The sequence below is a fragment of the Panthera leo genome, chromosome A3 (assembly GCF_018350215.1).
Source record: "Panthera leo isolate Ple1 chromosome A3, P.leo_Ple1_pat1.1, whole genome shotgun sequence".
Taxonomy (NCBI): domain Eukaryota; kingdom Metazoa; phylum Chordata; class Mammalia; order Carnivora; family Felidae; genus Panthera; species Panthera leo.
Window position 1 is genome coordinate 55106765 of NC_056681.1, and position 24531 is coordinate 55131295.

The window sequence follows — 24531 nt, forward strand, 5'->3', positions numbered from 1 at the left end:
ACCTTGGGGGGGTGGCTGGACCATATTCCATATTCCTTTCTAACTCATCACCAGTGCCTGTTGCTCATATTCCCCAGTCACTGTTTTGCTGCCCATTTCTCTCCAGACCACCACCAAGGGGTCAATCACAATCTGAATTAGCATATGAAAGTTCCGAGGAGTTCTGCACAGAAGGAAATCTTGTAACTTGGTTCACTGAAGCCTTCTAAATCATGTTTGATCTGCACCCCATCTCCCAAGACTGTGCCATGGAATGTTCTTGGGGAGATATCTCCGGGCTCTCCGGGCAGGCCTATTGCATTTCTACTCTGTCCTGATCAGGAGCGAGGCCACCCTACCGCTGGTGCCGAAGCTGTGTCACTTGGCCTTAGCACACTTCCTTCACTCCCCTTGAGAAGGAATGAAGTCATTGAGCCCCTCACATGGAGCATATTCCGGGGACTCTTGCCATGATGAATGTGAGCCACATCGAATGTTTGGGAGCTTCTTGTCGTTTTTGATCAACAGCCCTTCAGCAGTGGCACCAGGAAGTTCTCTGTAGGCTCAGACAGCAGGCCTGAGCACTTTTCTGGCCAGTACGAGCAGCGACATGTAGCCAAAAAGAGAAAACGTGCCCTTCCAGGCTTCCTAACACTTGTTGGACCATTTACTCAGATGCTTCTGTCTATATTTTCTTTCCCTCCATGCCTACATTGTTTTTTTTCTTGTAGGGGTACATTTACTAAGGCCCACGCCAGTCCCCAGGCCAGGGAGGTGTCCCGGCCCTCTCCACATTCTTCTGCGTGTAATTTTTGGCGCTCCGATCTCTAAACGACATTCACTCATTCGGCGATTGTTAACTAGCACGTTCATTTAGGTGTCTATTTACACATGTGTTTATTCAACCAGTGGCTATGGTGCTAGGCACTGTTTTAGATGCTGGGAACTCAGCGCTGAACAAAATCATCGAAACCCCTGCATTCAAGTAGCAGGGAGATAGACTATAAACAGAGAAATAACAAAAACTACGAAAACAAAGTCCCGGGGTGTTAGGTGCTACGAAGGAAAATAAAGGAGGGCTGCAGGCTGAGGGAAGGGCCTGGATCTTTTGATTCAGGGGGTTGTCCAGGAAGGCTGGGTAGGTCGGTTGCCTGGGGTTGGGATCTCACGAGGGAACCGGAGGCCCTGTAGGCTAATGGACCACAGGTGCCGTGGAAACCATCCAAGGTTTTAGGATTGGCCTTTTAACAGTCAGCTGGCATCGGTAGCAGCGTCTTTTATTTCTTTTGTAAATGAGCATGTGAACACATGTGGGTCAGCCCCCCTTCCGCGTGCCCAGAGAAGGACGCACGTGCTTAAAAAAAAATGCCGGTGTTAGCAGACACATTGCAATCATTGCCCGTGCCTAAAAACGTGCCTGTTTTCTTGAAATAAGCATTTCAAGAGATGTTGATCTCATCTGTGAGTCTAAATGGAGAAAGTGCGTCTTGGAGACGAGCTTTTCCTAACTTTGGCTACCAGGCGGATCTGAGAGAGACACAGGAGCGGAGAGGCGAACGACTCCCCAGGACACCCACTCCCACGTAGGATTTGAGACTGTGGCGCAGATGGCCTCTGTGGCAGCGGGGCCAGGGCCGGGAATCTCCCTTGTGTTGCCTGGACTGTCTTCTCAACCAGGTACTGCTTTCCTGTTTAAAAAAAAATTTTTTTAACGTTTATTTATTTTTGAGACAGAGAGAGAGCATGAACGGGGGAGGGTCAGAGAGAGGGGGACACAGAATCTGAAACAGGCTCCAGGCTCTGAGCTGTCAGCACAGAGCCTGACACGGGGCTCGAACCCACGGACCGCGAGATCGTGACCTGAGCGGAAGTCGACCGCTTAACCGACTGAGCCACCCAGGCGCCCCGCTGCTTTCCTATTTTAGCAGTCACCATGTCTCGGATAAAATGTTGCGCTGCAGGAAAACATAGCGCCTGGGGCAGTTTAGAGACCTCAGGGGCTTCTGCGTATGGAGACAGTGGGGTGGTTGAGTGAGAGGGATGTTGTACAATTTTTTAAGTGCTAATGGATCTGAATCTTAACTAATTCCCTACAGCTTGACCTCCTGTGGGTAGATGTCCCTGACTATCCCAGCCCACAACACCAGCTTCTTTCTCTAGAATCCCAGGCTCTCTCTATCCGGCTTCATTTGTGTCACTCCCATAATGCCCTGTGGTTCGCACTTCTCCCCTCAGTGGTGCTTGGCCGAGCGGGTGGAGAACGGAGTCTCTCCAGCTTCCCTTGGAACCACCTGGGGTCTGGTTACAAGGCAGAATCTCATTCACTAGGTCTGGAGTGGGGTCTGAGTTTCTTCACTGCCACCAGGCTCCCAGGGGAAGCCCATGTGGCTGGTCAGAGCCCGTGCTTTGAGTACTGAGTGGGCAGGGGATTGAGTGTGGCCCGCAGACAGACGAACCTAGGCTCACATTCTACTCTCCCCCTTAACAACCTATACAGGCTTAAGCTCTTTACAACCCAATTTTCTTAATTTAAAATGGGCATATGCACGTGGTAAGTTTGTGGATAATGGCTATTCTCCACAGTGTTGCATATGTTTTTTTCAAAATTTTATTTAAAGCTTGGGACACCTGGGGGGCTCAGTTGGTTGAGCGTCCGACTTCGGCTCAGGTCATGATCTCACGGCCCGTGAGTTTGAGCCCCGCGTCGGGCTCTGTGCTGACAGTCAGCTCAGAGCCTGGAGCCTGCTTCAGATTCTGTGACTCCCTCTCTCTCTGCCCCTCCCCCACTCTTGCTCTGTCTCTGTCTCTCTCAAAAATAAATAAAGATTAAAAAAAAATCTTAAAAAAAAACCAGAAGGGTGTTGGGGCGCCTGGGTGGCTCAGTCGGTTGAACATCCCACTTCGGCTCAGGTCATGATCTCGCCGTCCGTGAGTTCGAGCCCTGTGTCGGGCTCTGTGCTGACAGCTGGGAGCCTGGAGCCTGCTTTGGATTCTGTGTCTCCCTCTCTCTCTGCCCCTAACCCACTCACATTCTATCTCTGTCTCTCTCAAAAATAAATAAACATAAAAAAATTTTTTTAAATAAAAAAATAAAATTTTATTTAAATCCAATTAATTAACATAGAGTGTAATAATGGAGTAGAATTTAGTGATTCATCCCTTACATGACACCCAGTGCTCATCCCAACAAGTGTCCTCCTTAATGCCCATCATCCATGTAGCCCAACCCTCCACCCACCTCCCCTCCAGCAACCCTCAGTTTGTTCTCTATATTTTATAGAGTCTCTCATAGTTGGCCTCCTTCTCTGTTTTTATCTTATTTTATTTTTCTTTCCCTTCCTCTATGTTCATCTGTTTTGTTTCCTAAATTCCACATATGAGTAGGGTCATATGGTATTTGTCTTTCTCTGACTGACTTATTTTGTTTAGCATAATACATTCTAGCTCCATCCGCGTTGTTGCAAAGGGCAAGATGCCATTCTTTGTGAACACTGAGTAATATTCCAGTGTGTGTGTGTGTGTGTGTGTGTGTGTGTGTGTGTGAGTGTGTGTATACATACCACATCTTCTTTTTCCATTCATCAGCTGATAGACATTTGGGCTCTTTCCATAATTTGGCTATTGTTGCTAGTGCTGCTCTAAACATTGAGGTGCATGTGTCCCTTCGAATCAGCACTTTTTTTTATCCCTTGGATAAATACATAGTAGTGCAATTGCTGGGTCCCAGCGGGTATTCTTTTATGAGATAGTCATCCAGGTGTGGCCACAAGAGGAGACACAGGGAGGCTCAGGAGAACAAAGTTTACTACACTCACAGGTCCTAGGGACGGAAGGCACACCAATCAAAGCCTCACAGGAAAAACACCAGGGTGGTCAGGAGGCAGAAGACAGGAGCGAAGGTTTAGGACACAACCCTTATTGGCGTTTCCACAGGAAGGACAAGCAGGGCTGGGTGAACATCGTAGAATGGCTAGTTTGAATAATTTTGGCAGACTGTGGGCTATCGGGGTGGTTTCTAGTCCCTGACACCTAGCCCTGGGACGATTCACGCAGCCCCGGGCTGTGTGGGGCCAGATGGAGGACGTCCAGCTCTGGACTGGTCAGCTTGCATATCAAGGGTCGGCTCCTGCCTGGCCCTTTGCCATCTCCAAGAATTGGCTGGCCCTGGGAGAGGCAGCCCTCTCCCGCCAGGAGAGTCTTGTAAGATAACAAAACATCATAATATAAATAGGAAGAAAGTACGAGATATACGATACATACATAAATGGAACTCCTAGATCGTGAATTCTTTATAGCTTCCGTTGTTTCTCTTTACAGCGCTCATACGACAGGTCAATCTGCCACCTTCTGACCCTCGTTGGGGTGTTGGCCGATGGTTTAGCGCGCAGCCTGGCTCACAGTACTCCATAAATGGCTGCATCGATCTGGTTACTTTTATGATGCTTGCTCAAAGCTTTCCCAAACCTACATGATTCACAGCAAAGAACTGTCCCACGATCCGCACCACCGGTGCTTTCCAGGGCGAAATGATGAGGCACTGTGTGCGCCGACTCTGAGGACGAAGCCGGATGTCTGCCACGATCTTATTCCGAAGAGCACAAGCAGAACATCAGCCTCTCACTCCTTGTGTATCTCTTAAGCCTGAGCCCATCCATCAAGACTTTCCACAGAGAGGAACAAACGGTAACGATCTTGGTACGAGGCAGTTTAAACTCGCCTTCCTGTTGCTTATAAACTAACTCGCCCCCCAAACTGCTGAGAAATCCCTGCTTGTCAGATATTTTTTCTCCTAATTGATAAGAAAGTGCTCAAAAATAGAACTGTCATCTGACAAATTCTGGAACTAATTGCCTTACACATGGCAGGCTGCTAAATGTGACCAGCATTCTCCCCTCTGCTCAGTGGTTCCCAAGGAAACGAGGTTAATACATTCATGACTAACATTTGCCTTGTGAGCCCCGGTTCACTGCAGTAGGCATATAGCATGCAGGAAAAGTGCTGAGAACATCGTTTCATGCATTTTCCGTCTTCGGCATGAAGTGCACACATCTCAACCAAAGATTAAACAAATGCTCAGTCAACCATCAAAAATTAATCAGCATCTACACTCGCCCCACACTTTAAATGCCTGCCTGGGTATTCTGCTGGTACCACAACACGAAGGTAGTCATGATCCCGAAGGGTAGTTAACCCTTTGGTTATGAATGGTTAAATTTTGCTTTGGTGCTTTTTGGTAATTTCTTCATTTTCTTCCATGGGCGTGTGTTACGTTATTTAAAAAAAAAAAAATACTACAGAATACCAGCCTACGGAAAATTGTAGATATCATTATTTTTTTAAGAGTTTATTTATTTATTTTGAGAGAGAGAGAGAGAGAGAGAGAGTGAGTAGGAGAAAGACAGAGGGGGGAGAGAGAGAATCCAAGCAGGCTCTGAGCTGTCAGTGCAGAGCCTGATGTGGGGCTCAATCCCAGGACCCTGAGATCATGACTTGAGCTGAAATCAAGGGTTGATGCTTAACCAACTGAGCCACGTAGGTGCCAAGTTGTTTTTTTTCTTTTAAGTAAGCTCTACACCCCACATGGGCCTTGAACTCACAACCCCGAGATCAAGAGTCACATGCTCTTAAAAGATTTTAAGATCTTTTATCTTTGGGATTTCTCTGTTATGACCAGATACAGTGGTCTTTTTTTTTTTAATTTTTTAAAAATGTTTATTTATTTTTGAGAGACGAGAGAGACAGAGCACGAGGAGGGGAAGAAGCAGAGAGAGAGGGAGATACAGAATCTGAAGCAGGCTCCAGGCTCTGAGCTGTCAGCACAGAGCCTGATGTGGGGCTAGAACCCACAAACCATGAGATCGTGACCTGAGCTGAAGTCAGTTGCTTAACTGACGGAGCCCCCCAGGTGCCCCCAGTTGTCATTTTAAATATCCTACTTGACATTAGTTGGGCTTTCTGAGACTGAGGAAGCTAGTTCTCCCATCATTTCTAGAAATTCTCAAGAATTTATGTCACTGAATGTTCCTTCTCTCTCATTCTCTGTTTTTTCCTTTCTGCCACCTTAGTTAGACATTTGAGGGGAGTTCTCTTTATTCTCTGGTCTCCTAACATCTTATATTCCATTTCATCATCTCCCAGTTGTACTTCCCCAGTGACTTCTTCAGGTTTTTCCTCCAACTCGTGAAGTCTTTCTTTTGCTGAGTCGATTCTGCTCTTGAATCTGTCCAGGGAGTTTCAGTTATTACTTGTTTTCATTCACATGTTCCTGGCAGAGAGCTTTAATCCCCCTTGGAATTTCTGATGGGAGCGTCTTTGTTAGGCTAATGAGACCAGGATGGGCGCCGGTCACCAGAAGGACCAACCTGTGATGAAAGGGTTGGAACTTTCAGCCAGCTGGCATTCAGGAAGGAAAGGGGCGATGCAAATTGACTCCAATGACATGGTCAATGATTCTGTCAACTATGCCTACCTACGAGCCCCTGAAAAAAGTGCACGGACATCAAGGATTCCTAATTGGTGAACACACTGATGTGCTGGTAGGATGATGTGTCCTGACACCAAAGGGAGAGAGTTCAGAAGCTCTGTATCCCTCAGAACGTGCCTAGTATGTGTCCCTTTATTTGTATCCTCTGCCCCACTTATATCCTTTACAATAAACTGTAATCATAGTGCAACACTTGCCTGAGTTCAGTGAGTCACTCTAGCAAAGTACTGAACCTGGAGGGGGTCATGAAAACCCCTGGATGTATAGCCAGTCAGTTTGTATAACCCAAAGTGTGGCTGGCATCTAAAATAAGGGTAGTGTTGTTGGGGCCGTGCCCTTGAACTTCTGGGGTCTGTGCTAACTCCAGGTGGTTAGTGCCAGATTGTGTTACGATAGATCAAGATGCAGTTGACATAAAAGAGAATCTCAAACCTCCCACTTACTAAGTGTGAGACCTTGGGCAAGTCCCAAAATCTCTCTGTGTCTCAGTTCCCTTATCTTAAAAAAATGATAGCTTCAGCCGTACCCACCCCAGACGATGTGTGAACAATAATAAGTGAGACAACTCAATGTCTGGCTCACATAACTGCTCCATAAATGTGAGTGCCACAAGTTCCTGCTCAAATGTCACCATATCCAGAGAGTCGGCACTGCTGTCCCAAAGAAAATGTTACTCCTCTTTTCTTGCATGGGTACTTTCTGTCCCTTATGCTGTTCTGTTTTTCTTTTAGCCTTTACCACCACTTCTGTCAGTCAGCTCTTTCAGTGATACTGCTTTGTAACAAATCTCCCTTCAAACTCAAGTCACTTCCTGTAGCAAACGTTTCTTCTCATGCGCACAGATCTGCAGGCCTGCTGGACTGGTGGCTCTCGGCGGGGCTCAGCTGAGTGCCTCTGCTTCGTCTTTAGTCTTCTGGGCTTGCCTCCAGGCTGTGGGTTGGGTTCAAGCCAGCTCTGCAGTGTCTCATTATTCTGAGTCCAGAAACTACTTCAGGGCATGTGCTCCTGGCAACGGCAGAAGCAGAAGAAGCAGGCCAAACCCCACAGGCAGATTTCAGGCTCTGCTTACAACATGGCCACAAATATCCCATCGGCCAAAGTGAGTCACGTGACCAAGCCAACATCGAGAGAAAGTTATCTACCTTCAGTCAGAGAACCTTCACTGTCAGTGGCAAAGTGTGATGCGCAATTCTAAGAGGAGCACGGCGTGAAGAATTCCGAAATGATGTGCCAATCTGGTGCACCACTTGACATAGTGTATTTTCGTTTGTTTTGTTTTTTTTGTTTTAAAAAACATTTTTTTTTAACATTTATTCATTTTTGAGAGTGAGAGAGACAGAGCATGAGGCGGGGAGGGGCAGAGAGAGAGAGAGACACAGAACCCGGAGCAGGCTCCGGGCTCTGAGCTGTCAGCACAGAGCCCGACGCGGGGCTTGAACCCACGGACCGCGAGATCACGACCTGAGCCGAAGTCGGACGCCCAACCGACTGGGCCACCCAGGTGCCCCTGTTTTGATTTGTTTTTATCTTGAGTACTTTTTCTGCTCCTCTACCATGCATTTAATGAGGACAGGTATCTGTCAACTGAGTGTGTGAATGACTGAATGCATTAGCCAAGTAGGAACAGCAGTGATGTAGTCATAGCTCTCACCATTCCATGGTACAGCTGCCAATAAGGTGTTTAATGGCCAAAAAGAGGGGAGAGGCAGGCAGCTGGGGCTCCCTTGATGCGGAAGAGATGGGGCACTGCCACACCTGATGGCCAACTGCCTCCTTATTCCGGAAACCCACAGTAGGATTTTGAAGTAAGCCCTCAGCTATACACGTAGATAACTTTACATTCATCTTCAAGGCAAAATTCTAAAGCAGGAGCCACATGGAAGTTACCAAAAGCCAACAACGAAACAACATTTCAGTATCTCAGTTCCCCTGATTTTTCCAGCATTCATTCTAAGGAAAAGCTGTAGCACTGAGTTGACTTTACTAAAGCAATGCTCATAAGCTGGCCAACAGAATTAACCAACTTTGATTCAGTCAGTAGAATGCTACCCTTGAAACTGGAAATATTAAGCGTGGTCTTATATATACATATGAGATATACTTGATATATATATCTCATATGTATATATTAGTTTCCTCAAGTAGTAACAACCATGAATGGAAAGAGCCCTAAAAATACAAATTCTCTGCAATTTCGCAAATGCAGGGACAATGCAAAGTCTAATAATAAACTTGAGACAGACTAAATACTGCATAATTAGCACACTTGAACCAAAGGCAGCAGAAAAACATGTAATTAAATCTGAATACTTTAGGAAGAAATAAAGATGGTCCAATAAATAGCGAAATCAACCAGAATGAGGAAGATTAGAAAAGGCAACCTCTGACTGATTTCCCCGATAAGAAGATTTGAGGCCAAATAGACCAAAATGGAAGAGACGGGGGAAAACACACCTACTGGTACAAAAAAGCAAACATGATGTCACTTCAAAGAGCAAATGGTTACTTTTCCAGCAGCATCCCCGAAGGCTGAGTTCTCTTAAGGCTGCTAAGAACAAATAAACAAAAGTGTGTGAAATTCAGTTTTCATGTGCTCATCAAATAGTAACTGTGCATAAAACCTGAGGTTAAGAGCTCTGGGGACAGAGCTATAAGGGGCTTGGCCCTTGTCACTTAAGACCCTTGGAGGAAGCCCCTTCAGTGAGCGAAAGGAAAGGAAAGAAATGGAAAGGGAAGAGAAAGGAAGGAAAGGGGAGGGATGGGAAGGGAAGGGAAGAGAAAGGAAGGGAAGAAAAGGAAAGGAAACAAGGATGGAGGTGTCCACATTACTGTGCATCACACAAGACTGAAGTTGTCTATGCCTTTGCTGAGATAGGGTCTCACCACAAGGTCTGCTTGAAGGGCCATAAAGGTGCCCCGGGTGAGAAATCTGGCCCAGGTCCCCTTTCGGTCTGCAGTTTCCCTCAAGCCCTTTCTTCAAGTTCAGACAGCGTTAGACGAGAGGAAGGTACAGAACCCCCTTGGCCTAAGTTACTTTAATTAGAACTTATTTAAATGAGCACCAATATTGATGTTGGAGTGAACTACTTGTGTTGTGGTTCTTACACAGCCAGAAAACCCAAGAAAACTACAAATCCAACATAGATCAAATGCTAACATTTTAGAAAATCAAAGAAAGAGCAATAAACTTTCTGCCCCTGCCAGTGCCCAGGATAAAGCAGACACCTGTTGCGTATGTATGGAATGAATGCCGGAGGGTGATTTTATCATTAGAGGCCTTGGAACTGACTTGGTAAAGATGTAGGAAGAGGCTGCAGCCAAAGCTGTTGGTGAAACATCTCTGAGCTCTCTCTCTCTCTCTCTCTCTCTCTCAGGGAAGGAAGGGATGGGCGCTGGGCTTGGCGAAGAGTCTCCCCCTGGCGGAGAAGTACCCCAGAGGCAGGGACCTCTGCCAGACTAGTTCCCTACACTCCATGGCCCTGGGATAGTCTCACACAGAGTGGAAGCTGAACCCGTGTCTCAGCCCCTCTGAGCTGCGGTAACAAAGTACCACGAACTGGGTGGGTTACGGACGATAGAAATTTCTTCCTCCCTGTTCTGGAGCCTGCAAGTCTGAGATCAGGTCTCAGCATGGCCGGATGTTGGGAGTCTCCTTCCAGATTAGAGACTTTTCCTTAATCCTCATGTAGTAGAAAGACGGGGAGAGAGCGGTCGGGGGTTCTCTCTCTCTCTCTTTTTTTAATTTTTTAATGTTTTATTTATTTTTAAGACAGAGAGAGACAGAGCATGAATGGGGGTGGGGCAGAGAGAGAGAGACACACAGAACCTGAAGGAGGCTCCAGGCTCTGAGCTGTGAGCACAGAGCCTGACGCGGGGCTCAAACTCACGAACTGTGAGATCATGACCTGAGCTGAAGCTGGACACTTAACCAAATTTGAAAGTGACTAATCCCATTCTTGAGGATTCCTCCTTCATGACCTAATCGTCTCCTAAAGGGCCCATCTTCTGATACCATCATGTCGGGGGCTAGGATTTCAACATATGAATTTGGGCTGTGGGGGAACACACACTTTTGGACCATAGTCTGATGTATCTGTGAAGTGATTTTGTGTCTCCTCTGCCCCAGATGCCAGCCCTCTTTCCTGGGCCCACATGCGGCAAGCTTCTGGAGACTCTCACCCTGCTTCCCTGGCACCTGCAGCTATCCTGGCCTATGTACGTCTTCAGAGCATGCAGACTGGCAAACATCAGAAAAGTGAGCCGCTATTTCAGGAAAGGCAAAAAAACAAAAATCCAGAATCAACACAGGACGGGAGGCCCCCCCAGCCACAGGGGGTAGGTATTCAGTCGCTGTCCACCACTGACAGAAGAGAAGGACATCCCTGACCTGAAGCTTAGGCAACCTTGAAGAAGGGAATACCTTGAACACTGAGGTCATTTCAATAATCCACTGGTTTGGAAATTCTGTCTCTAACTCCTCTGGCCTTCTTGTCTTTCTTGTAACAGAGAAAACGGAAAAGCTGAATTCCCAGCCGTTCACCTGGTTGCTGTGAAAAGAATCGCTGGGAGAAAGGCGAGTGTTGGCTACAGCTTGCTCAAGGCCCCAAGAGGCTCATGGGATGCCTCTCGTTGGTTGGTGGCCTGCCTCAGGGCACCGAGAGCTGCTCCCGAACCCGATTCTTAACAGCAGTGAGCCGTGCTCTCACGGATCCTACAAAGTTCAGGAAAATGTTCTAGGAAGCTGTTTGCCTTCTGGGGTTGGAGGATGCAAATGGGACCCACAGAAGCTTTCTGTGGCTTAGGCAGACCCCTGTGACCTTCTGCAGGGACCTCTACAGAATCCTCCCCTCACATGCACAGACACAAACTCAGTTCACAAGGCTTTATTAGGCCTTTTTATCTCTAGAACATTTTGTGCTACCTCGACCTCCTTCAAAATCTTCCAAGGCTTCCAACCATGCTTAGAATAAACATCAAGAGCCCAATGTCACTGTCATATTCAGCCCGGCTTCCCCTCACTTCTCTGCCGCCCTGTGAGCCTATGGTTCCTAGAACAGCCAAGAGTGTTTCTACCCCAGGGCCTTTGCATTGTCATTCCCTGCCGGGAAGTTTCTCCAAATGATGCCATGGTTCACTTATTCACAGCTCGGCTCAAATGTCACCTCCCTCACGCCCTGGTGAAAAGAACTCTCTCTCCTTCTACTCTGCTGCCTTTTTCCTTAAAGCACACACCTCTACTTAACCCTACATCATACATTTGTTTGTTCTTTGACTTATTCTCTGTCTCTCCACAGGCACTGAAAGGGATGGGGCTTCATCTTTTACTGCCCACCATTTTCCCTCATGCCTAAAATAGTGTCTGGCTGGAAGTGTGGGAATAATAAGTATTTATTGACTGGCCAGATAAACACAGCTTCCCAGAGGACAACACAGTCAATCTATCCACAAGCATATAACAAATGCTTCTGCAGAATTTGTTGACTTATCTAAAGGAATGCACATATTCCTTCATCTACACCATCACTCTGATAAAAATTAGCATTGAATGACAGCCCCAACTGTGGAGGACTTAGCAGGTACCGGGCACTAGGAATGCTGTTAGCAGGGAATTTGTTTCTCCCAAACACCTTACTAGGGAGGTATACTGTCTCTGGGAGAGAACGGGCCACTGAAACCCAGCGATCTTAATGACCTGCTATTTGAGAAGCGAGACTCTGGACTGTCCAGGTGGGCAGCAGAGGGAGCCGGGGATGAGCCGGCAGGCAGCCTGCTTCGGCAACGAGGCTCTCCAGGAACCAGTGAATCTCGGATTGGCAGAAAGACGCCTAGCATTTTGGCTTTTCTCCAACGTCTGCACAGAAAAAATAAGACTATAATTACTTGCTTCCTCCTCTCTCTGCTAGGAGAGCCCCCAGAGGAGGGATGACTGGCTTTCCAGGGAACCCCCCAGGCTCTGGTGGTAACAGTGATTACCAGCACAGGCTGCACAATAGAACCATCTGAGGAATTAAAAAAATACAGATACTCAGGCCCCGCCCCCTGACACGCTGTTTGCTCCCCCGGAGTAAGTCAGGGCATTGTCTTTTTTAAAAAGAGCAACAATTGTTTCCAATGTGGGGGAGGGACCCACCAGAACCCCAGAAGACCTGGGAAGGAGGGGGAGGGGGGGGACTGTGGGGAAGAGATTGAGGCCTTCATGTCTAAAGTCGGGATCAGAATGACTGATTCGTCCTTTTGCCTCAGGCTCCAATATGACTCAACACTGTCAAGGATCCTGTCTTTATTTAAACATTTTGATATTTTGCTCATTGCTGACTTTTTACATTTGGATTCCCCAAAACATTTTGCATTAAAATATTATTTATGCTGGCTACTGAGGGTTTTTGTTTTGGCCACCTTAAATTTTGTGGCCTCACCCAGGGGAAGGGAGTGGCCATTGATTGAGAGCCCGCTGCTTCCGGGCCCTTGGCAAGGGGGGGCTTTGTACATTTCATCTCAGCGATTGTTCATTCATTCATTCATTCATTTAGAAATACTTTGGGAGCATTGATTATATACCAGGAGGTTTTTTATGCACAGTGGTGAACGTGATACCAAAGATCAGGTTAAGGACTCGACTGCATTTTATTTTATTTTATTTTATTTTATTTTTATTTTTATTTTTTTAAACAAATTTTTAAAGATTTTATTTTATGTTATTTTTTTAATGCTTATTTATTACTGAGAGAGAGAGACACACACACACACACAGAGTGTGAGTGGGGGAGGGGCACAGAGAGAGGGAGACACAGAATCTGAAGCAGGCTCCAGGCTCTGAGCTGCCAGCACAGAGCCCGACGCGGGGCTTGAATTCACAAACCGCGAGATCATGACCTGAGCCGAAGTCGGATGCTTAACCGACTGAGCCACCCACGTGCTCCAAGAATTGAGCACATTTTAACGCAAAATTCGGCAATAATAATAATAATTTTAAAAAGCAACCGCAAGCACCACTTACGAAGAACGAATTATCTGCCTGGCCCACTCTGAATACTTTAATACCATTCTCCCTAATCCTCTCAAGGGAGACAGCATTCCACAGATTCTCAGAGACATTTGTTGAGTGACCACAAGGGAAGCAGCAGAACAGGATGTAACGTAGGGGTCTCTCTTCCCCTAAAGCTGCGCTCTTTCTGGTCCAGTATACCGACTCTCAAGATGGAAATGTGTCCTTTATTTTGGTATAGCACATGCCCAGGGCTTTTGCATTATCTGTAATCTTCATAACAGCCCTACATAAAAAGTGCTGTTAGCTCCATTTTACAGATGAGCAAACTGAGGCTCAGAGAAATTAGGCTAAGTTGCCCAATTCACACAAGCAATAAATGCCAGAGCCAGGGTTATTGGCGACCTCACCCAGGGTTGGGCCACACAGCAGGCTGCCTTGGGCAGATCCCTTTGCTGTCACTCTACAATTTTTTAACAGATTATTGTCATCCCCCAACTTCTGTTATCCATCCATGTCTCTTCTGTCTACTAGGATGTCATGAAGCACATCCCCTTCACTTCTTTCTCACGTTTCCTTCTCACATCTTTTGCCTGGGTTCTAGAGTCAACGCTAGGCTAGTGATGGGGAAATTATTTTGTTCGGGAAAAATCAAAAAGAGCAGCTGAGGCCTCTGAGAGAATATGGCGGAAACAGGAAGAAGCTTTCTGTCAGCAGCCCGGGGGTTGGAGGGGCCACAGCAGATCCTTTTTTTTTTTTTTTCAGGGCAGCTGGTGTGCTGAGTCTCTGGAAGTTTCTATGGAGACACGTCTGCTGCTTTCTCTGTCTCGCTCACCTGCAGCAAAGCTCCGGGCAGTGGCTCTCACCAGATCCACCTTCGAGGTCCGGTGAAGACCACTGTCCTGAGTGAACCCACGGCTCTATTGGAACAGGTCCCCCGATGAAGTGGTCCTTGTTTGAAGAGGGAGTAAAACGGAGGCAAGCCCCACATTTGCCAGTGAAATTCCCCAGAGTGGTTTTGTAAAAGGTTATCCTAAAGTGAATTTTCTTTTCCACAAGAATTATGCTCTTGTTCAGGCCGTGATTCTGTCTCAGAGAAGCCATGGGTACGACCCAGTTGAGCTGGAGTGTCCTCACCAGGTGTCTGTTCTTCTGCTGGCGGAGCTCAGGTTTGGTCCAGACATACCTGGGCATCTGGGAAGTGAGCTGGACCCTGGTCTGGGGGACACATGACCCAGTCCTGGCCAATGTGATATAAGGCGAATTGGCTGGGGTGCTTGTGGAGAAACATATATGCCCTCCTATCAACATCCAGGGCAGGAAAGGCAGGAATGAAGCTACTTTGTGCTCTTGTGGCTACACAGGACTGGAAAACCAGAGAAGCACTCAGGAGAAGAGGGATGTGATGTTCTGGGGGTTGCTAACAAGTGGCCAGTCAAGCCTTGGACCTTTTGTTCCTGCATTAATCAAGTGTCTGTATTGCTAAAACCACCTTTGGCTCAGTTTTGTCTTCCTTGAAGCCAAGCACACAAGTAACAGAGAGGCCAACACCAAGCTGAAAAAGCATGGTTAGAGCTCTAGTTAGTGATGTCAAGGACGCCACAGCCTGAAGGGTCTCTGGTTTATCTACCCTGACACCCTCAGTTAACGCGTGAGGAACCCTGAGGTCGAGCAGATGGAGTGCCTTGCACGGAAGAGCCAGCAGGAAGAACCACCCTTTGCATGTGTGGGGTGCAGAGGCTGTGCACCTCCATTCCAGCCACCCATTCTGTCCATTTTGGGCTCCAGCCAAGCCCCCGCCCACCACAGAGGACAGGAAAGCCTCTGGGGATGTGCCTGTCTGAACTGACCCTTCCTTCCGGCTCCCTCGGTGCCCTTTATACCATGCGGGGCCCTCCAGTCTTAGAGGAGAGTGGTGTAGCAAATTAATTCTCTCTAGGGTGGTGGGGACTTACTGAGGTACCACTTACACTTTGGAAGATTCAAGTGCACAGCTCAGAATAAAAGGAGTAACTTCCCTGCGCTGGAATTTCAGGACCTTTGTTTAGAATCCCTTCCTAATCCCCCTAAAACCACACCACATCAGGCCCCGGGTATTCTGCCCACCACCGGTCAAGGGGCAGCTTCTCAAGCCAGTCCATTTTCTTCCTGAAGTTGGAGAAGACGGGAACCATCTCGTGCTTTCAGAGCACAGACTTGGCAGCTGTTGAAACACTTTGAGGAAACCAGGAGACTCAGCACCCTGGGCTCTCTTCCCACTTTGGTTACTCAAAGCAGAAACGAGACTTCCATGTGCCGGGTGTGGGGCCAGCTTGCTTGTTCAACCTTTCCGTTTATTTGCATGGTAATAGCTTGGAATTGGAATCTAAAGGGTTAATTTTTATTTTTTTTTAATTTATTTATTTTTTTTTACTACCGGGTGAACAAGGCTCAGAATGAGAATAAACTTTCTGGAAGCCACACGCACCTGCTGAAGCCTCATAGCACGAGAGGGAATCCCAGTCTGACTGGGGCCAAAGCTCATAGGCTCTTTCCCTACAAGTACAACTTCCTGTTCCAGAACACATGACGGCGGCTGAGTTCTCACGACTGGGTCCAGGCCACAACTGCTTACAGGAGGTTATGTAATCTGAGGGTAAAAGGACACTGGAATGACAGACCCAGGGTGGTCTGTCTATATTTATGAGGTACAAAATCATAACTCCACACACGACCAGAAGCTTCAACAAGCTCCGGAAAGATGAGAGCTAATGCATGAGAGGAAAAGAAATAACTAATTTTCATCTTAAAATAGAGTGCTTCTTGGATGGGGTGCTCATTTCCTAGGGCTGCCCGAACAAGTTCCCACAAACTGGGTGTCTCAAAACAACAGAAATGTAGTCTCTCACGGTTCCGGGGGCTGGAAGTCTGAAATCAAGCTGTCGCCAGCATTGGCGCCTTCTGGAGTCCTGAGGAAAAATCTGTTTCTGTGCCTCTTTCCCAGCCTCTGGTGCTCGTTGGTAATCCTCGGCGTTCCCTGGCGTGTATACACCTCATTCCGATTGCTGCCTCCACCATCATGTGGCATTCTCGCTCTGTGCCTGTGTGCCTCTGTGTCCAAATTTTCTCTCTGCTTATAAGGACATCAGTCAGAGGATCAACGCCACCCTAATCCAGGGATACCTCATCTGACCTTGATTATATCCGCAAAGACCTTATTTCCAAGTAAGATCATGTTCACAGGCACTGGGGTTAGGACTTCAACCCATATTTTTGGAGGACACATTTCAACCCACAACTGTTGGTAGAGTCTTTATCTTTTTCAAGAAATGCTGGACTATTTAGAGATGAAAGACTGTGATGAGACACAGGGGGTCTGCTTCTAAATATTTGGAAGTGGGGCAACCGGGTGGGGGTCTAGATTGTAACAAACCTGGCCAGGAGTTGGTAATTGTTGAAGGTGAGTGATGTCGTTATACGTGGGGTTTGTTATACGTGTTGTGGTTATCCATAAATCCACAAGATTTAGAGGCTTAGGACAACAACGCTTACTATTCTCTTTCAAGGTGCTCAGGGTTGAATGCGCTCAGCTAAGATGAGGCTTGCTTTGGGTCTCTCATACAATTACAGTTATCAGATGGCGGCCGTGATGGAAACAGCTCAAGGTTCACTAATGTGCCTGCCTGGTACATGGGCTGGGAAGACTCCAACATCTGGAGCTCCTTGGGTTCTTCTGTCTACTCTGTCTTTCTGTCTCTCTGTCTCTCTGTCTCTCTCTGTTTCTCTGTGTGTATGATTCTCCTATGACAGTGAAGCAATAGCAAACTATGCCACCCCAAAATATGCCACTCTGGCATGAGAATTTATTTTGAGCTGAAAGCAATGAAGAAAAAGCAGATACAAAAAAAAAAAAAAAAAAGCTCTCTGCCCTCCTCCTATTTCCCTAAAGGCAGGACAGAAATTTGTAACGGCGTTTCCTTCTCTGCTCTCTCACAGGAAGGACAGAAGGTAATCACCAGAGGCAGCTCTAGATCCTTATTGGTTCAAAGATGGCACGAGAGAAATCTACATAAACTTTTTTTAAACATTTATTTATTATTGAGAGACAGAGAGACACAGAGCGTGAGCAGGGTAGGGGTAGAGAGAGGGGGAGACATAGAATCTGAAGTAGACTCCAGGCTCCGAGCTGTCAGCACAGAGCACGATGCGGGGCTTGAACTCACAAACTGCAAGATCATGACCTGAGCCGAAGTCACTGGCCCAACCAACTGAGCCACCCAGGGGCCCCTACATAAACTTTGCTAAAAGTAGCCCTTATTTACCATTGGTGTCCTCATATATCTGCTTTTCCACAATTTGCTGCCCTCAGAAGTTCAAAATCCTTTTCCTTTGTCTTGTCAGTTTTCTATAATATTATAGGTCTTTACTAGGATGCTATATAAGTCCAAGTTCAACGACCCTTTGAGCAACTCATCACAGAGTTGTTCCGTGTGTGTGTGTGTATGTGTGTGTGTGCTGTACATGTTAATAAACTTCTGTTTGCTCTTGTTAATCTGCCTAATTTACAGGACGCCAACCAATGAACCTTAGATGGGTAGAGGGAAAACTAATTTTTCCTCTCCTCTACAACAGCTCTTAAGATTCCTTTTACAGTAGCCAGGGCTCCCAAGGTGCATGCCCCAAGACAGATCCCCACGCTGACTGTGTACTGCCTTCTCTAGTCTAGCTTGAGTCACACAGCATTATTTCCATCACACTCTTCAGTAGGGGAAATCACAAATGTCCAGCCGGGTACACAGGAGAGGGACACAGATAGTGAGAGGAATGTCAAATGACTTGAGGACCTGTTTTTAAACAACCACAATGCTATTGTCTCTACTTTTGTGTATGTTCGAAATGTTTCCATCATAACACACACACACACACACACACGCACGCACGCGTGCGCGCACACACACACACACACACACACCCTCCCAAACAGAGATTTATAAAATGCTACTGGGGAAGTCCCTTTGCTTCCTTAAATTAGTTTCAAATTAAAGTAATATAAAAGTTTTATCTGCATTTTGGAGGCAAGGAAAAAGAAATAGACTAGAAAAGAATGTTCTTCCACTGCCGCATATCATGCAGAAAAGTAAACATTAACATTAGGATCTGAGGAAACCGAAACCCTGTTTTCTTACATCTTACAGTCTGTAATTTTGGTTCTCTTTGCCTATCATCTTCCTGCCCTGGGGTCTGGTAATGTTTGCCAACATACTTAAACCGCCACAGAAGAAAGAATGAACATCTTGCTCCTTCTTAGCCAGGTGGAGGGAGGCAGCCTGGGGAAGCAGAAAGTGAGGTGTGCAAGAAATGAATGGGAAGACTCTTCCATGAAGGGGCTCTGCCATCCAGGGAACCCTTCAGTGCTTCCCTGGGGGGCAGAGAGGGTTTGTGGACAGAGAATGGGTGGTGGTTATTGGTGGAGCTCACCAGGTATTTTCTGTGGGTCTCCAGTGCACTGTAAGACTGCCTTCTCTGCTCCCTTGAGGTTGGGAATGGCAAGCAACTTGTGTTGGCCAGCGGACTGTGAGTTGTACCCTTCTGGGCTGATTTGAAGGGCAATGTGGGTTGATATACTCCTTCTTCCCCCTTGGCCCTTGGCAGTGGAGCCTCCCACAGTCTGGGTCTCTCATTCATCCCTGGATGAAACGTGATAAAAGGAAGACCCCTGGCCAGTCCATGGCCAACATGGGGGATGAACAGCAGTAACGCTTTGTTGCTCTACGGGGTTGTTAGCCACAGCATAACCTTGCCCCACCTTACTGCTACAGCAGGCGTGGACTCAGGGCCAAACCTCTACCACCAACTGGGGGTTTGAGCAAGTTAGTTGCCCTCGCTGAGTAAGATGTACATATCACGCTTCCAATAAGCTATAGAAAATATTTATGAGGCTTCAATGAAAGACATATGGGGAAGCACATAGTAGGTGCCCAGTGAAAACATTCTCTGACGTGCTGGTTCCCTCCAAGGCCTTGGTTTCTTCATCATTAAAATGAGGTCATGAGCTTGGACTGGATGGTCTCCAAGGGCTGCTCCTGCTCCCATTCTATGATAGACTGAAAGACTTTTATACAGTCACATTGTAGAGTCTGACACTGGATTTGTCGTGACAATGATGGATTATTTGGAGGAGGGCACCAAGTGCCCAGCCGTGCCTTTTTCCTTCTTGGAAGAGAGATAGGATTGTTTCTCTGCCCTGAGAATCATTTATTATGTTCATAAAACAGTCGGCAGTCCCTCACAAATAAATACGTACTCAGAATCGTTGGATGTCCCCATGAAGCTTCATGGAAATGCACCCAGAAGGTGACTGGCAGACCTCGGAGGAAATCGCATACATTCATTTTTTTTTTTTTTTTCCGGCTTCTGATTAGCCATTCCAGACATTGGCTGTTTATTTTTCACTTGCTTTATGTGATTAGATCTGCTTGGCTGACTGCATTTTAAAGCTTCATTCTCACTAAAACCGGTCTGCCATTTAATAAGCCTAAGGGGAGAGGATGGCTGCTGTAAATCGTAAGAAGCCAAGTTAAACTTGACCCTTCCTTCAACCCCTTTGTAGCGTTTTCTTCTCCATCAAGCGCTCTTCCATGGCAACACAAATATTTGCAGACTCCTCCCCCAACAGATCTTACTCCCGCGCAGGACTCCTTTAAACAACAAGTAATTACTGAGCACCTACTTTGCGCTGGGCTCTGTTATTAGGTGCTAGGGTGCAGCATGGGGTCTACCCTCACAGAGGATGATGGGAAACAGACTTTTAATGGAACAGTCAGCTAACTAATGAAAAGTGACAAGGATGGTAAGACCTGAGAAAGTGATATCTATGGTGCAGAGACCACAGCTGCACGGGCGTGCGGTGGGGTCAGGGGAGGGCTCCCTCTCCCCACGTGCATGTTCTCCAAGCGTGTGCTTACACTTTCCCGCTTCTCCCCTGGGGATCTTACACATTCCCACCTCGTTGCAAGGATTCCCAAATCTTTACCCCTAACTCCTATCGGAGCTTCCGGCTTGCATTTTCTTTTGTAAGTTGTTATTTATTTATTTAGAAAGAGATAGAGAGAGAGAGAGACCAAGGAGGGCGGCAGAGAGAGAGGGAGACAGAATCCCAAGCAGAGCCTGATGTGGAGCTCGAACTCACCAACCGTGAGATCCTGACCAGAGCCGAAATCAAGAGTTGGACACTTTAACCGACTTGAGCCACCGAGGCGACCCCCAGCTTGCATTTTCCAATCCCTTGTAATAATAAAATCAAACAGATATCAAGCATTTCCTATGTGCATGTTTTACATATATTTATGCAATTCTTATAAGTCCTCTTGTTCGTTTTACTTATTTTATTTTTAAATTTTTTTTTGAATGTTTATTTTTGAGAGAGACAGAGACAGAGCATGAGCGGGGGAGGGGCAGAGAGACAGGGAGACCCAGAATCCGAAGCAGGCTCCAGGCTCCGAGCTGTCAGCACAGAGCCTGACGTGGGGTTCGAACTCACGAACTGTGAGATCATGACCTGAGCCAAAGTCGGACACTCAACCGACTGAGCCACCCAGGCGCCCCATTTTTGAGGACACTAAAGTGCAAGTTTTTACACTACTTGATCTTTGTCACAAGACTTAGGAGTAGCAGAATCCAAATTTGAACTCTGAGCTCTGATACCAAGTCTGGGCCCTGGACTACCCTCCATTCCATGGCCACCTGGATGGCCCTGGGCATCTCATATTAAAATATTAAAATGCCTAAAAGCAAGCTCTTCTTTCTCCTCTCATCCACTCACCCTATCAGAGATCTGTCCCTCTTTCTGTCTTCTCTGTACAATGGCATCTTTACTCTCTCCGCCACTTCGACTTGTCACCTTGATTCATCTTTGGCTCTCTCCCTGCCTCCTCCATCCCGTGTAATCACTTTCTGAGTTCTGTGACTATCCCCTTGCAAAGTCTTCTAGATCATTGTAACAGCTCCCATGCGACCCACTCTCGGCCTCGTTTTTCTCCGACTGATCCTGCAAATGACATGCAATGTTTGCCCTCCCAAATGGCTGGGTCTGTTGGGTTCCTCCCTCGCTCAAGGGCCTATGGCTTCCTAATGAAAATCACGAATCCTAAGTCTCATTTTCCCCTGAGACCTCTCTTCTGGGTAGCAGGTATGTCCTCTGGCATTCATCCACGGGCACCCAAAACTCAATATGCCTCAAACCGAACCACATCTTCCACGGCAAAGATTCCCTTCACCCTATCCATTGCCCCATTTTTTTTGTCTGTGGAGTGTTAGCTGGGCACGAGACAACATTTCCCATTTTCCCTGCAGTGAGGTACAGCCATGGGACTCAGGTCTAGCCAAAAAGATGTGAGCAAAAGGGATCTGGGAACCCTGGGGTCATGGCCTTCAGGAAAGAGGTATGCTGTCTCCTATTTCACTGGAGCCAGGTGGACTTTGGTGGTGAGCCATCGTGGATCACGTAGATGACCGAACAAAGGAGAAGGAGCCTGTGTCCCAACACAATGGAGCTAAACTGCTAATGCTTCCACATCTGCGTGGAAAATAAATAAGCTTCCCTTCTAAGTCATTTCGTCTGTGTCTTGTAGGGGTGGGAAATATATTTTTTTTTTCCCAACCCTTCTAAGCTCTTGACTGGGACTCCTAAAACGAAAGACAGGTTGACAAGAGGCGAGCATACAAATTTATTTAACCTAAGTTTTACATGACACGGAGCTTTCACGGGGAAAAGAAGACCCAAAGAAATGGTTAACTCTGAGTGTTTTTATGCTGGGTTTGATGAAGAGTGGAAGGTCGGGGAAAAAAATATGATCGGATGAAGGGTATGAGCCAAGTGTGCTAAACTGGGGGACACTTAGCAAGGCCCGTTCATTCCGATTCCTGGGGCTGTCCAAGATAAGATGCTCTTTTTCTCTGAGCATAGAGAGGGCACTTCTCACACGAGGGTTTTATGACCCGTTTCAGGGAAAGGTCAGACAGCCCTTGTACACGTCATTTCTCAACTTAATTTATGCTTGAAATATGCAGTATGTCAAGGAGCCATATTTTGGGGGTCGCTGGGTATGTGTGTGTTTCATGTGGGTAGGCACCCGGGCCATGACTCACCTCCGCTCAAATCCCCTCAATGACCAAACCCATTATGCAGGACAAATCACCTGTTCTCGACAAATGAGCGCTGGGGTGGGGGGGTGGGGGGTGGCAAGACGAGAGAGGAGCAACTCTTACTGATTTAACGAGACCCAAGGGCATATCAACTAAGTGCCATGGGTAGATTCTGTTTGGACCCAACACACCGCTGTTAAAAGATGTCTCTGAGGCAGTTGGGGAAATTTGAAACCTGGCTGAATATTCGATGATATTTGGAGTTCGTGTTAATTTTTCAATTGTAATAATGGTATGATGGCATGTTCAAAAAGAGTCTTTTCTCTTAGAGATACATACTGAATACTGACTCAAACGATATATCTGGGGTTTGGTTCAAAATAATCCGGGGGGGTGGGGGAGGGGGCACTGGAAAAATATCAACGAGGCAAGACTGGCTATATATTGATACAGTTCAATGTCAGCAACGGGTATGAGGACGGTTCGTTATACTATTCTATTTTTCATGTGTTTTAACATTTCCATAGTACATTTTTGAAATTAAAAAAGCAAGTGTGCAATGAAATCTACTGCCTTCACGGTCAAGTACTGAGGGTGCCCTGCAAGCGTTGCAGGCTGCCAGTCTTCATCCCTAACCACTGCCGTCCGGACGCCCGTCACTCCCCCTACCCATCTGGGCCTCCAGCCTTGCGGAGCCCACTGCTTCTCCCAGGACTTTGCAAACATTCTCGTACCTACTAGAAACATTCTTTCCTGCCTGCTCTCCCCTGCTCCCTCAATGGCTCTGTTGGGCCCTGTGTGCCTTTCCACGACCCACCCCACCCCACCCCCATCACCTCCACATTGTTTAGAGCCCCATCCTCTCCTTCCAGAGTGGCCCAACAACACCTCAAAGGCAACCCCCTCCACACAGTTCTGAGTCCCTTTGCTTTCTGCTGTCTCTCCTTCTACAGCTGCAGTTCCTTGGAGGTGGCAATTATGGCCTCTGAAGAGTGTCCCCAGAGGGCTAACAGTGTCTCAGAGTACGCCGGGTGTTCAGGGCAGGAACAGAATGAGTTCAGGGGCAAAAGGCTAAGCCAAGTGAGCCGTCACTTCAACCACGGGTAAGCGCCCGTGAAGAAATGCAGGGCAACAAGCCTTGAAGAAATGCAGGGCAACAAGCTAGAGGAGGGCTTCCTGGTTGTAAGTGAACCACCTCTGGTCATCCCAAAGTAGGGGGAAGAGTTCCAACCTGGCGTTAAAAAGAAGACAACAGGCCCCAAATGGAGTCACTCACGCTAAGCTCCACGTCACCAAACCAGGATTTACCTTCGTTATGGTCTCAGCCTCTTCCAGAAGTGTGATCTGAAACCGGTCCATCGGGAATCATCTGGTCACCACTGGTGAGGTCATCTGCCTGATAGACCACAGTTGTCCCCTACAGGAAAATGACTTGGCACAGCCAATCTGTTTTTTTGCTGCATAACTTCCTTGTTGCTGCCCCCTTCTGCCTGTAAACGTCCTTCAAACTGTAGAGGCCCTCAGATCTTCTTTCTGTCTGCTGGGTGGAATGCTGCCCTCTTCATGAATTGTTCCAGAAAGCCAATAAGATATTTTAACTTTCACTTAGTGGAATTGGGGGTTTTAACAGTGGGGACGGCATCGTTTTAAAAAAGACACTAACCTGGGTTGCCAAACTTCTTCCAAAGTGAGGAGAGCAGACCGGGAAAACGTCTCTGCTACGAATTTGTTTTTTTCCAACATGGAGACTAGATGCTTCCCCTCCTCCTGGAAGCCCCAGGTGGCTCTGGGCCACCTAACAGGCAGGTGGACTGTCTGCCCTCTTTAATGAGAGCCCTCCAGACAGGGGTTAGCACCTCTAGTCTGTTCCGTCAGCAGAAGAAAACTACCCAGCAGCAAGGATGGGAGGCTAGCACCCTCTGGGAGTCTGAACTATAAATATCTATGGAGACAGATTGCT

General features: G+C 47.1%; 1 long non-coding RNA gene across 5 annotated transcripts; it reads right to left on the reverse strand.

Annotated features, from left to right (window-relative positions):
* Nucleotides 1-881: 881 nt before the first annotated feature.
* Nucleotides 882-24531, reverse strand: LOC122215918. Of its 5 annotated transcripts, none has more exons than XR_006200608.1 (4): nt 23880-24531; nt 20617-20711; nt 12156-12314; nt 882-1667 (listed from the first exon to the last, which is right to left on the reverse strand). It is a non-coding gene; the product is annotated as an uncharacterized LOC122215918 (long non-coding RNA). The 5 variants fall into 5 exon arrangements; XR_006200609.1 differs by lacking the exons at nt 882-1667; nt 12156-12314 and adding exons at nt 18542-19962; nt 21250-21474; XR_006200610.1 differs by lacking the exon at nt 20617-20711.